Source organism: Petaurus breviceps, unplaced genomic scaffold, assembly GCF_028583685.1.
Source record: "Petaurus breviceps papuanus isolate PSGF00001 unplaced genomic scaffold, PetGlider_PUasm1.0 90879, whole genome shotgun sequence".
Classification (NCBI taxonomy): domain Eukaryota; kingdom Metazoa; phylum Chordata; class Mammalia; order Diprotodontia; family Petauridae; genus Petaurus; species Petaurus breviceps.
The window spans coordinates 11,606,631-11,619,567 of record NW_027187368.1 but is presented as its reverse complement, the minus strand read 5'-3'; the positions used below and the strand labels follow the sequence as shown (position 1 = coordinate 11,619,567).

At 46.5% G+C, this 12,937-nt stretch overlaps 1 pseudogene; it reads left to right on the top strand.

Annotated features, from left to right (window-relative positions):
• The first annotated feature begins 3,412 nt into the window (after positions 1 to 3,412).
• LOC138150524 (hypermethylated in cancer 2 protein-like) lies at positions 3,413 to 5,254 on the top strand (annotated as a pseudogene).
• The last annotated feature ends 7,683 nt before the right edge of the window (positions 5,255 to 12,937 follow it).

Here is a 12,937-nt window from a genome sequence, read left to right as displayed (position 1 = left end):
TGTTTATTTAAGAACCTATTCAATTTCATTTTCTATTATACCCAGATATGGTAGTCTAATAAAATACCTGTCAACAACTAAAATGATGATGATATTTCCATTTTAATATTTTGCTACAGAATTATAGACAAAAGGCAGAATGTGTACAACAAGTGATCTTTCAGTTTCTTTCCAGCTCTTATAACCTGTTATAGTAGGAAGATTAGAACCAACATGCAACAGATGAATGCATTAACACCAACTTGGGAAGCGGGGATTGGATTCACTCTGGCTGCTGCCACTTGAAGTACATGGTAAATCCTTCATATTTAAATCAGATTTCTGCAACACTTTAGGATTTATTAATAATGATGACAATAGCTGATATTTATATAGTCCTGCAAGAATTATAAAACATACATTTTATCTCATTTGATCTTCCCAACAACCTTGGAAAATAGCTGCTATTATCATCATTCCCATTTCACAGATGAGTGGGAGAGGTGAAAACTTCTCAGACTACATCCTAAAATCTAGTAAGGTTTCTTGTGGGAACAGGCCTGAGTTTCGGTTTCACCCATCCCCTTCCTTTACTGCCAAATCTGCATTAAGTCCTTTAGGAGTCCTTTAGGACCCTTCCCCCTTCCTTTACTGCCACTTTAGCGTTAAGTTTGCCAAATAAGGACATGTACATTTGGATTGGCTATACCCTGTTTCCTTGTTCTTTGTCTTTTTTTCATGCCTAGACTGTAAGCCCACCTCCCAGCCAATGGGAATTGAGGGATAGTGGTGGGAGCCGTTTTGTTTGCACTAGGGTATATAACCTTGCTTTGTCTTCCATGCCTCCCTCCACTAGTCTGTCCTGGGGGAGGTGATGCTCTTTTCTAATAGGAACTGAATAAATGCTTCCTGTTCTTACTTTGAGACACCTCTGACTTTTATAAAATTTGAGGTAATTCTTGGGGTCCCTGTAACCCACACAACAGATAAACTGAGGTACAGAAAGGTTAAGTGACTTCCTCTGGGTGATCTAGCTAGTAAGTGTCTGAGGCAAGATTCAAACTGAATTCTCCCTGACTCCAAGTCTAGTATTCTATTGCACTAATTTCACAAAGCAATCTCTTCTTCTCAGATATTCTATACTTAATAAAGAATGTTTTTCTTTGTCAGCAGTTATAGTATGCCTCAAAATTGAATGTAAAACATAAACTGAAAGAAACTGGGAGATCATTGATTTCAAGTTAGAGGAGACTTTATAAGTCGTCTGGTCCAACCACTTAATTTTACATTGCGTGTCACAATGGATAGAGTGCTAAACCTGGAGTTAGGAAGACCTGAGTTCAGATGCAACCTCCTACATTTTCTGTGTGACCCTGGGCAAGTCTCTTAACCTCTCTTTGCCTCAGTTTCCTTACCTATAAAATAGAGATGATAATAATAGCATCTTCCTCCCAGAGTAGTTGTGAGGATCGAATGATATTACAATTGTAAAGCACTTAGCGCAGTGCTTGGCACAGAGTAAGCCTTATATAAATGTTGGCTATTATTATCATTACATGTGGTGGATGCCCTTCCCTACCCTGGAGCATGCTCAGTCACCATTCCTGTGAACAGAAGGTGTGAAGGCTTGGACTGAGCCTACCAAGGGTATGAGGATAACCAGAACTCAGTGGATGAACAAAAGGGGCAGCCCAACCCTTGACTTTGCTAGCTTCCTTCTGAGCTGTGGCAGAGAGTCAGGTGGGGGAGGTGAGTCAGCTGCCGTGTCTGCTGTCTGGTCTCTATGCAGGCCATGAGCATCTTTCTTTTTAATGTTCATTCTTTCCTGATTTTAAGTAAGTGCATCTGTAACTTGCAAGTTTCAAAAGGTCTATAGATCTGAGGTTGGTGATATAGAGGAGATGACTAAACTCCTCCCAAGCTTTCCTTTATAGAGGGCCAAAGTGGGATTTCTAGCTCACTCCACTCTCCATCTTTAGCTCTTCTTGGTTTCAACTCCACAACACCAGACACCCCTGCTCCTTTCGGTGTTGTTTTCCCCCATTGGATTGTAAGCTCTTTAAGGGCAGAGACTTTCTTTTTCTTATTTGTATTCTCAGTGCTTAGCACAGTGCCTGGAAAAGTAGGAGCTAAATAAATGTTTATTGAATAGAATTGAATTGGCAGAAACATTCACCAGAGGGATAGGAGCTGAGAGCAGGAGAAGTGTCTGCTGTAGGATAAAGAAAGACAGTCCTGGTAGAAACAGGACTTTCTTGCAGCTCCAGCTTCCACCTTCCCCAATACATGTAAAAAATTACTCTAAACAAATTTTAGAGCTACAGAACCCACAAAGTGACAGAGAGAAATAAATCTCCTGCTGAAGACAGCCTAGCAGGCTGTCAGGAAGGGTCTATCGCACCAAGCTGGGGGCCAAGCCCAGCCCTGTGTGAGCCCTGCAGGGCAGCCCTGACCAACAGCAACCAGAGCAGACTTCGGAAGAGTAAATTACCAGCAGCTATGGTAGTTACCAGACTTCTTAACCCATAAACACCAAAGAGCAAGTGAAAGGTCAGTCAGGAACTCTGCTGGAAAAGGGGCTCAGAAGAGCATGGTCTGACCCTTGCCCTTGGGGTGAGAGGTGGTGGAGGCATGGCAGCCCCAGCTACTGCTGCGTGGTTGCCTCCAGAGCTCCTGGCCTGCAGATTCTAGAGGGACCAAGCAACCATTCAGAGGGTAATTGCTCTTGCTTTGACCTACTTAGATCTGGGTTGCAGTCTTGGGTGGAGGTCTTGGGGTGTGTGTCCAGGTGCCCAGAGCTTGTGGATGCTGCAGAGGGATCCCTCCTAATTGCTCTGGCAGCTGCAAAAAAAACCAGAGATTTGGGACAAAGCTCTCTCTACTCTGAAAGCAGAGTTCTACTGTGGCAAAGAGTTCAAAAGCCAACTAATTGACTGGCAACATGAGCAAGCAGAGGAAGCGCAATCCTACCATAGATTCCTTTTTTTTGGGACAAAAAGGATCAGAGCATGGAACAGGAGGAAGACAACAAAGTCAGAAGGCCTGCATCAAAAGCTCCCAAGAAAAATAGGAGCTGGCCCAGCTCCTGGCTCCCGGCTTGGGGCTCCCTCTGTGGGTCAGGGGTGAGGAGCAGGAGGCACCAACGTCACCAACCTCCAAGATGGCCCCGGCAGGTGGCCGTGAGCAGGCACAGAGCTGGGCACCGGGAGCGGGGTGCAGGAGGAGGCGCAGGCCAAGGCCGAGGGGGCCGAAGCAGCGGAACCAGGCTGGGCAGGGCCGGGCGGGAGGAGCTGTGGGAGGGACTGATGCACACGAGGTAACCAGGCTTTGCTGTTTTCACTGAGAGTCTGCACCCAGCAGGCAGCCGCCCCTCGCTCACGTGGTTTCTGAGCCCCAAGCTTTCGGTTGCTGGTTGGGACACGGGTCTGCTGCCATGGAGCTGCCCAACCATGCCAAGCAGCTGCTTTTGCAGCTGAACCAGCAGAGGGACAAAGGCTTCCTTTGCGAAGTCATCATCTTGGCGGAGAACGTGCTCTTCCTGGCCCACGAGAACGTCCTGGCTGCCAGCAGCATCTACTTCAAGTCCCTGGTCCTGCACGACAACCTCATCCACCTGAACACGGACATAGTCAGCCCCACGGTTTTCCTCCAAGTCCTGGATTTCATCTACACGGGTAAGGTGCTCCCCAGCAAGCAGCCCGTGCCGTGGAGCACGCTCCTTACCACGGCTAGCTACCTCCAGCTACCCGAGCTGGGCACTCTGTGCCGCAGAAAGCTCAAGCGGGCAGGGAAACCCTTTGGCTCAGGCCGGGCCAGAGACCCGGGGGGTGGGCCGGCCGGCTCGTGGCCAGCAACCGTCCACTGCCTCGGTCATCCAGGCTCGGTACTCGGTAGCTGTAGAGAATCACAAGGCAGTGCATCCTCCCAAGGAGCTCCGCCAGTCCAAGGGCTCCTATAACGAGCTTTTTCCTAGAGGCCCCGGGGCAGGAGAACTCATTCCCTGGGCCGAATCGGCTGCAAGAACGGCGGGGATGGAGTCAGCTGTGGGGGCTCCAGCGGAAACAGTGGGGGTAGTGAGCAGGAGCTGGGTCTGGACCTCTCCAAGAAGAGCGCCCCCCTTACAGCCCCCGGCCCCCGGCCCCCTCCTCGGCCCCTATGACCTCGGCCAGCACAGAGACAGCCAGCACGGCTCCCCCACTACAGCCTCCACCAACAGTGCCTCTTAACACTGAGCCAGGTGGCCCCCCAGAAGACTCCATGGAGGTGGAGGGGACGGCCCCCCCACCCCCGAAAACCACTTAGGGCTGCTGGAGGGGCTGGGAGGCCAGGCTCGCAAGAGTCTGCGGCACCTGGCCCAGAAGAAGGAATGGAGCAAAACGGAGGCCGTGGCCCGGGCCTAAGAGCTGCTGTGCGGGGGATGAGGATGAGCTGGAAGACGGGTTCCCCAATGGCATCTTGGGGGAGGGCGGGGCGCCCTACGGGGAGCCGCCTTACCGCTGCAAGGAGGAGATGGAGAACTGTAAGGAACTTAGTGAGGAGAGTGGCCAGAGCGAGAGCGAGGGCGAAAGAGCTTTTTGGCAGACAGGTTAAACCAGGTAGAGGATAACCAGTGGCTTCAGTGGGCTGGAGGGGGGTCTGCCGGGGGGGCGGGGGGGCTAGCAGGGGCCGCCAACTACGTCAACAGCCAGGAGGACATTGACGGGGTGCCCTATGGAGACAACCTGTACGTCTGCATCCCCTGTGGCAAAGGTTTCCCCAGCTCGGAGCACCTCATCGGGCACGTGGAGACTCACACGGAGGAGGAGCTCTTCATTAAGGAGGAGGGCGCCTACAAGGGTGGCTGCCCTACGCTGGAGGAGGAGGCCGAGGATCTGTCGGCTCCCAACCCCGCCTATGCCGCTGAGCAGCGCCCCTTCAAGTGCTCGGGCTTCGAGAAGAGCTACAAGGACCCAGCCACGCTGAGGCAGCACGAGAAGACGCAATGGCCGATACGGCCCTTCCCTTGCAACAGGCCAACACGGCCCTTCCCCTGCAACATCTGTGGCAAGATGTTCACGCAGCGCGGGACCATAACCCGCCACATGCGCAGCCACCTGGGCCTTAAGCCCTTCGTCTGCGAGGAGTGTGGCATGCGCCTCACAGGCCAGTACCTCCTGATGGAGCACATGCGCGTCCATTGGGCGAGAAACCCTACGAGTGCCACCTGTGCAGGGGCAAGTTCACCCAGCAGCGCAACCTCATAAGCCACCTGCGCATTCACACCTCCCCCTCCTAGGAGCCAAAGAGGCTGCGGCCCCGGGGTGGACAGAGGAGGGCGAGCTGAGGGCCGGGCCCAGCACCCGCCTCTCTGCACCCCAGAGCTTTAACTGACAGTGCATACCGAGAGAAGCTGGGGGGGGGGGGGGGAGGCGGGGCCCGACCCTGCTCCCTTTGTTTTTGGCGTTTGGTTTACCTCCAGCCCTCTACCTTGAGGGACATCCCCCACCCCCACCCCCTCGCAGACCGCTCCAGAACTAACAGGAATGGGGGGTGGGGAGGCTGTCTTCTGTCCCGGCTCAGCCCGCTCTCCTTGTTCCCCGCGGGTGAAGATAGGGGGGCACAGCTGGGCCTTCTTGCCAAGCCAAGGAGGAGCTTCTGGAGCTGGCCCGGATCCCCTGTGAGGGGGATACGTGCATCCGCATGTGAATGTGTGGACATATGTGTATGTGGGGAGCCGGGCTGGGCTGCCAGGTTTGCTCTTGTCCCTCCCCCCAGGCAGTCAGCGTTAGCCCACATACTTGAGTTTTCTTCCCTTTCAGGGTGCTCTGGCCCCATCCCTCTTCCCCAGCCATTGGCTAGCTTGATTTTTTTTTCTTTAAAGCCGGCCTAGGTCTCAGTTTCCCACTGCCCTGCTCTACTTCCTTGGGACTGGGGCCCGAATGTAATCGGGGAAGCTGGCCTCCCCCATGCCAGTGTGTAACCCTTATCCGGAGGCCCTCTGGGCTCCAGGGCACTCACTCAGTACCCAGCCTGGTTCCCTGTGTGTTGTGTGACTTTCTTGGCTTAGAGGTACTTGTTTTGTGGAAACAGCCCAGTGTCTGTCCACCTGGAGGCCCTACGCTGGTGGAGGCAAGGGTTGAGCCAGGCTGGACGTTTGCAGGTACTTTTTCTGTTGTGGGTGGGTGTGTGTTTGCATGTTGGTGTGTGTGCGCATGGATGTGCGTATGGACAAATGGTTCAATTCTTTCCTCACTGAACAAGGGAGTCAAATCCAAGACTTCTGTTTTTTTTCTACCTCTTAAATTCATAAGAACAATAAGACGGTGAGTGGCCCATGAGACCAAGCCTGGGATTCTTTGGTTGTTACTGATGTCCTGTGGAGCTGGGGGAGTGCCCTCCCTTCCCCCACCCCAGGCTCCCCAGGCCCGAGGGCAGAGCTCAGCATTTGTGGGGTGGGGTGCTTGTGCTGACCATGTCTCAGGGAGTCGTGTGGGCATAATCCAACAGATGCCCATCCATGGGCCTACTGTGTGTGACTTCGGCAGCTCCTGCCCTCAGGCAGCCTCTGGTCAGAGTGGAGCATGTGTGTGGGGTGCATGGTGCTGAGTGAAGTTCAGGTGGGGCTTGGGTGTGCTCCTGAAGGAAGGGGGTAGAGAGGGCCCCTCTCCACCCTCCCCCTTTCTCTGCACATCTGGAGAAGTCCCGAGGCCCTAAACAGCAGGGCCTTGGCCATCTGATCCAAACCAAAGTGTTTCCACGTCTTCCCAGGGGTGGGGGGATGGCTGTTTGCAGAGCATGCCCTGCAGCCTCCCCCCAAAAGGGACGAGTCCTGGCAGACAGGGAGCCTGGCCAGGAGCAAGGAGGGCTCAGGCCAGGGGCCTCTTCTCCCAGGCTCTCTCTTTAATTTGTCTGTTGTTGTTTGGATAAATTCTTCTTTTTTAAGTTCAGATCAAATAGTCCTTGAGTCTCTGCCCCCTTCTCCCTTTTGAGAATGAACCTTCAGCTGAAACTGAGCCTGAGCTTGGGGTATGGAGGGTCCCCTCTGCCCCACCTACCTCCTCCACCGGCCACTCCTTCAGTACTTAACCCCACAATACAAAGTCTGTACTGTGGAGGACAGTGCTGACGTCCTGGCAGAGTGTGGGGACAAGCAGTGGGCCACTGAGCCTTCCAACTTCAGGGACAGGGCGCGCCCCTACACTCAGTGACATTTGTACAACCTAGTATTGTATCCAACCTTAGTGTTGTATTGGAACACTTTATGTATTTTAAATGAGAAAACAAAAAAAAAAGAAAAATATGAATTGTTTACAGGCCATGGAAGAGCTCAAGAAGGATTTTAAAAACCAAGTAAGAGAAGTGGAGGAAAAATTGGGAAGAGAAATGAGAATGATGCAAGAAAATCAAGAAAAGCAAATCAACAGCCTGACTGAAAAAAATAATACCTTAAAAAATAGACTAACTCAAATGGCAAAAGAGCCCCAAAAAGCCAGTGAGAAGAATGCCTTAAAAAGCTGAATTTGCCAGATGGAAAAGGAATTTGAAAAATTCACTGAAGAGAATAATTCCTTCAAAATTAGATTGGAGCAAATGGAAGCTAATGAGTTTATGAGAAATCAAGAGACTATAAAACAGATCCAAGCAAATGAAAGAATAGAAGGCAATGTGAAATATCTCACTGGAAAAACCACTGACCTGGAAAATAGAGCCAGGAGAGATCATTTAAAAATTATTGGACTACCTGAAAGCCATGATCAAAAAAAGAGCCTAGACACCATCTTTCAAAAAATTATCAAGCAAAATTGCCCTGATATTCTAGAACTAGAGGGCAAAATAGAAATTGAAAGAATTCACTAATCACCTCTTGAAAAAAAGATCCCCAAAAGAAAACTCCTAGTAATATTATAGCCAAATAGTTCCCAGGTCAAGGAGAAAATATTGTAAGCAATCAGGAAGAAACAATTTGAGTATTGTGGAAACACAATCAGGATAACACAAGACCTAGGAGCTTCTACATTAAGGTATCAAAGGGCTTGGAATATGATATTCTGGAGGTCAAAGGAGCTAGGATTAAAACCAAAAATTACCTACCCAGCAAAACTAAGTATAGTGCTTCAGGGGAACATATGGTTATTCAATGAAATAGAGGACTTTCAAGCATTCTTGATGAAAAAACCTGAGCTGAACAGAAAATTTGACTTTCAAATACAAGAAGCATGAGAAGATAAACAGGAAAAAGAAATCATAAGGAACTTATTAAAGTTGAACTATTTACATTCCTACATGGAAAAACAATAATTATAACTCATAAGACTTTTCTCAGTATGATGATAGCTGAAGGGAATATATATGTGTGTGTATATATATATAAACATACATATGTATACATATACATATGTATATTTAGGAGGGTGTGTATAAAACTTTATTTTCTTTAAGTATCTTATAAAATAAAAATAGTTTAAGGTAGAAAATATTAGAGGTTATCACTTTTCAGAGAACAGAATGTGAAAATGAAAGTGATCAAGGAATTAAAGATGAAAAAATAAAAATATTTCTGAAATTTAAAACAAAAGAAAGTCCTCCAAGGAAGGAGGCAGCCTCAGGGAATCTTCCCGACCTCCCTGTTTTAAAGAGAGGTCATTGGAAAGAGAGTGTCCAGGGCTGAGATGAAGCATGAAATGCTTAATTAGCAACCTTTGGGGCAGCTAGGTGGTCCAGTATCTAGAATGCTAAAGTCAGGAAAACCTGAGTTCAAATCCAACTTTAGATACTTACTAGCTGTGTGACTCTGACTCTGCCTCAGGTTCCTGATGAATAAAATAGAGATAATAATAGCATCTGTCTCTAGGGGATTTTTGTGAAGATCAAATGAGATCATAATTGTAAAGCACTCTGTGCAGTGTCTGGCACAGAGGAACCATACTAAGTATAAACATTTGTTATCATCATCATCATCATTACTTTAAACCATCTTTGGCCTCCGAATAGATTGTAGTTATTAGCTAATAGTTATTAGCTGTTACTAAATCCTGTTTAAATCATTCTTTTAATGTATTCTCTGATTTTTCAAGTGTCAGCATTGCTCTTTGTGTAGAAATAATTGTTCTGTCCCCTACTTGATTCATCTTGTACATCCACTATCTCTGTTACTTTACTCCGTGGGGAGAAAAAGATAGGAGCCATAACTTTTTACTGCATGTAGCACTGGCCTGGCGGGTGGGGTGAGGGTTTGTTATCAAGCCAGTGTGTGGGAAAATAGGGACCCTAATGCCCTAATTAGAGCTACAACTTCTTTAGCAAAGAACCTAGTTTAATGCTAAATGTTTGGGTGTAGAAAACGGTCCCTGATTGGTATAGTACCCAACCCTCTAGGAGTCCCAACAGAGCATTGGCCTCTCTGCTACACAGAGATGAAAAAACAGGTCTGGAGAGAGAGAGTGATTTGTTTGCCTGTGATCACATAAGTAGTGAATGGCAAGGGTAAGATTTGAACCTGGGACTTCAGATTCCAAATCCATTGCTTTTTCTACCATACCTCAAGATGTGACAAACCACTGTACCTGGAATAAAGAAAGGCCTGGGTTTGAACCTTGCTTCTGACTTTGTGACCTTGGCAAATGGGGGAAAAAAAACAACATACTTCTAGCATCCACTTCCCAGGGTGGTCAGTGGAATCCTGTATGGATTTCTAAACATTTGAGTCCTCTATAGTGTGTCCCCAAAGTCTTAGTAAGCTATTCAAGCTTAACCTTTGGGATACCCTGTGTGTGCATGTATATGTACACATACATACACATACATGTTGTAGGAGTATATGTTATAACACATAAATATATGTCACTAATTATTATAGAAGGAAAAGCAAAGTAGTTGTTTGCATAAGACAGAGGAGGGAACACTCACCCTCCATTCTTCTGACATCTCTGCAGCTCTTAGATTATTACAGTCAATAATAAAGTTATTGTGAATTGCTTCTACAGCTATGGAGCAGCCAAAGAAGAAGGTTTGATAATGAAGTCTGGGAACGAGCTTTCAAACATAAAAGGCAACAGGCCCAAGACATCATGCGACATGCCAAGCCAGGTCAGGGGAAAGCCCAGCAGCCTGATTTCATGCATATCCCAAGTCCCACAGATCCTAAGAGATACAGCTGGGATTCAAATGTAGTCCATAGTGAGTGCCCTTTAAATCTCACCGTCTTGACTTTCTGAGAGGGCAGCAACAGCAGCAGCCCGAAGGGGACTGTATATATTGGAGTGGGAGGATTGTATGAATTGAAGCTGGCCATGAGAGACTGACAAACTAGTATGCCTAGGCTGGGTTTTCCTCCACATTAATTTACTCTGTTTTATACCCTTGTGTCATCAGAATAGAAACCCTTTAAAACTGAACAATTACATTGGACTCAGTGGTTTCAGAGTTTTCCAAGGGAATTGCTTCGTCAATATTCTTACAATGTCTGCTAATATGGTAGAGAAAATTCTGGACCACCCACTTCCTTGATCTCAGGCCATTGCCTGGGTTATTTCAAGGTAGGGCTTTGAAATGCAAATATATGAATTTCATTAGGGAAGCTGAACTACTCCTTTCTCTAATTAACTCCATACACTAAATTTCTGATTTAGTGAAAAGTGATTCAAAGCTTTCTTTTGAAGCTGTTTAGCCCTATCTCCCTTCTCCCTAGATTGCTAGACTAGGGCATTTGTAGAATCTTAGAACTGAATGAAAACTTAGATCACATCAGACCTAGAAAGAACATTAGACCTTTGACCAGTATCAGCCCTTAGAGAGGAACTGATCAACTAACATTTACTAAGTGCCAACCACATGTCAGTGAAGGCACCCTGTGTTAAGCACAGGAAACATAGAGAAAAGAAAAAACAGTCCATTTGCTTAATTAAGCTTATAGTTTAATGGGAGAGATAACATGGAAAAAACTATACACATACAAGATATATACTGCATAAATTGGGGATATTCTCTGAGGGAAGTCAGTAACATTAAAGAGGACAGGAAATGGGTTCTCGCAGAAGGTGGGATTTTAGTTGAGACCTGAAAGAAGCCAGGAGACAGAGACAAAGAGAGATGAAATTTGAGGTGTGGAAGAGACAGTAAAAATACATAAATAGAATGTCCAGGGTCACTTAATCAAAGAGTACATGGAAGGGAGAGAAAGATATAGGAAGGGGCTAGGATATGATGGGCTTTAAAAGCCAAATAGAGGATTTTCTATCTGGTTCTGGAGGTCACTGGAGTGATTAAATGGGGTAGGGGTGACATGGTCAGATCTGTGCTTTAGGAAGATCAATGTGACAACTGAGTGGAGGTTAGATTGAAGTGGGAAGACTTTGAGGTGAGAACCAGCAGGCTATTCAGATCATGTAGGTGTGAAATGATGAGGGCCAGCAGCAGGGTGGTTGCAGTATCAGGAGAGAAGGGGGCATATTCTAGAGATGGAGACCATAGAACTTGACAACTGATTGGATGTATGGGAGGAGAATGAGAGAGTGAGGAGTTGAGGTTTGGAACCTGGGTAACTGGGAGGATGATGGTACCTTGCATAGCAATAGGAAAATTAGGAAGAGAAGAAAGTTGGGGTGTGGGGGCAAACAATGTGGTTTCCTTTGGACATGTTGAGTTTATAGATGTAGAGCTAGGAAGCTTAGAGGTCATCTAGTATGATCCCTCATTCTACAGATGATAAAACAAAGACCCAGAGAGGTAGGTGACTTGCCTTATTTCTTTCATTCAAAAACATTGATGATGGGGTGGCTAGGTGGTGCAGTGAGTAAGACGCAGGCCCCAGTGTTGGGAGATCTGGGATCAGTTCAGATACTCAGCACCCACACAAAAATAATAATAACTGGCTGTGTAAGCTTGAGCAAGTTACTTAACCCTGATTGCCTAAAAAAAAAAATTGATGATCTTGTTTGAATCCCGAAAGAAATATTGCTGTGTACAGAAAATGAAGAGCTGGTTGATTTAGAAAAACATGGAAAGACTTGGACTTAGGCAGGAAGATGTTATCCACCTTCAGAGAAACAGATGATAAGAGTAAATAAGCATAGTATGGTTCTTACATATGTATCTATGGGTGTGTATGTGGATAAATGTCTATGTTTGTAGATATCTTTGTGTGTATATATATTTATATATATTCATGCTTAATTGTAGCCTTTTTTGGAAGGTGGGGTATGGGAGGGAAAAAAATAAAGCAAAAAGTGCACAGCAGAGAGCAAAAGAAAACCAACAAGAAAGAAAAGCTGCAAGCTGGGCAGCTTTGAAAACAATGTGTAGTATTTATTATATAGGTTTTCTTGAAATGGAAATTTATTGTTTTATATTGAATACTCTCCTGCGGTCTCCTGTGTACATGGCAATTTTTTTTTCCTTTTATCATTTTGCATTTAAGTGTAAAATTTAAAAAAATTTACCAAAAAACCCCAAACCCAACCCCCCAAAAAACAAACAAAAACACTTACTATGAGCAGAGAACTGGAAAGGCAGGGGAAAGGATGTGATAATTAGATGAGACTTTCATAATAGGGAAATAAGATGCAAGTATGTAACTATAATACATAGTATTATATGGTAAGTATAATTATAATATTATATGGTAAGTATTAAATAGGTAAAAACAAAAATGTGAAGTCTGAGGGAAAAGGTCATTATTGATCAGAGGACGCTGAATAATGAACATGGCATTAGAGTTGTCTTTTAAAATTATGGTCTCCAGGGGCAGCCAGGTAGCACAGCGAGTAAGAGCACCGGCTCCAGTGTCAGGATGACCTGGGGATCGAATCCGGGCTCAGACACTTAGCACCACACCCAGAAATAACTGGCCGTGTAACCTTGAGCAAGTTACTTAACCCAGATTGCTTAAAAAATAATAATAATTATGGTCTCCCAAGCATGGGCTGGGGCCTCCTGAGGACTAAGACCTGACCCCAAGTGGTGTACAACCAATCAATCAACC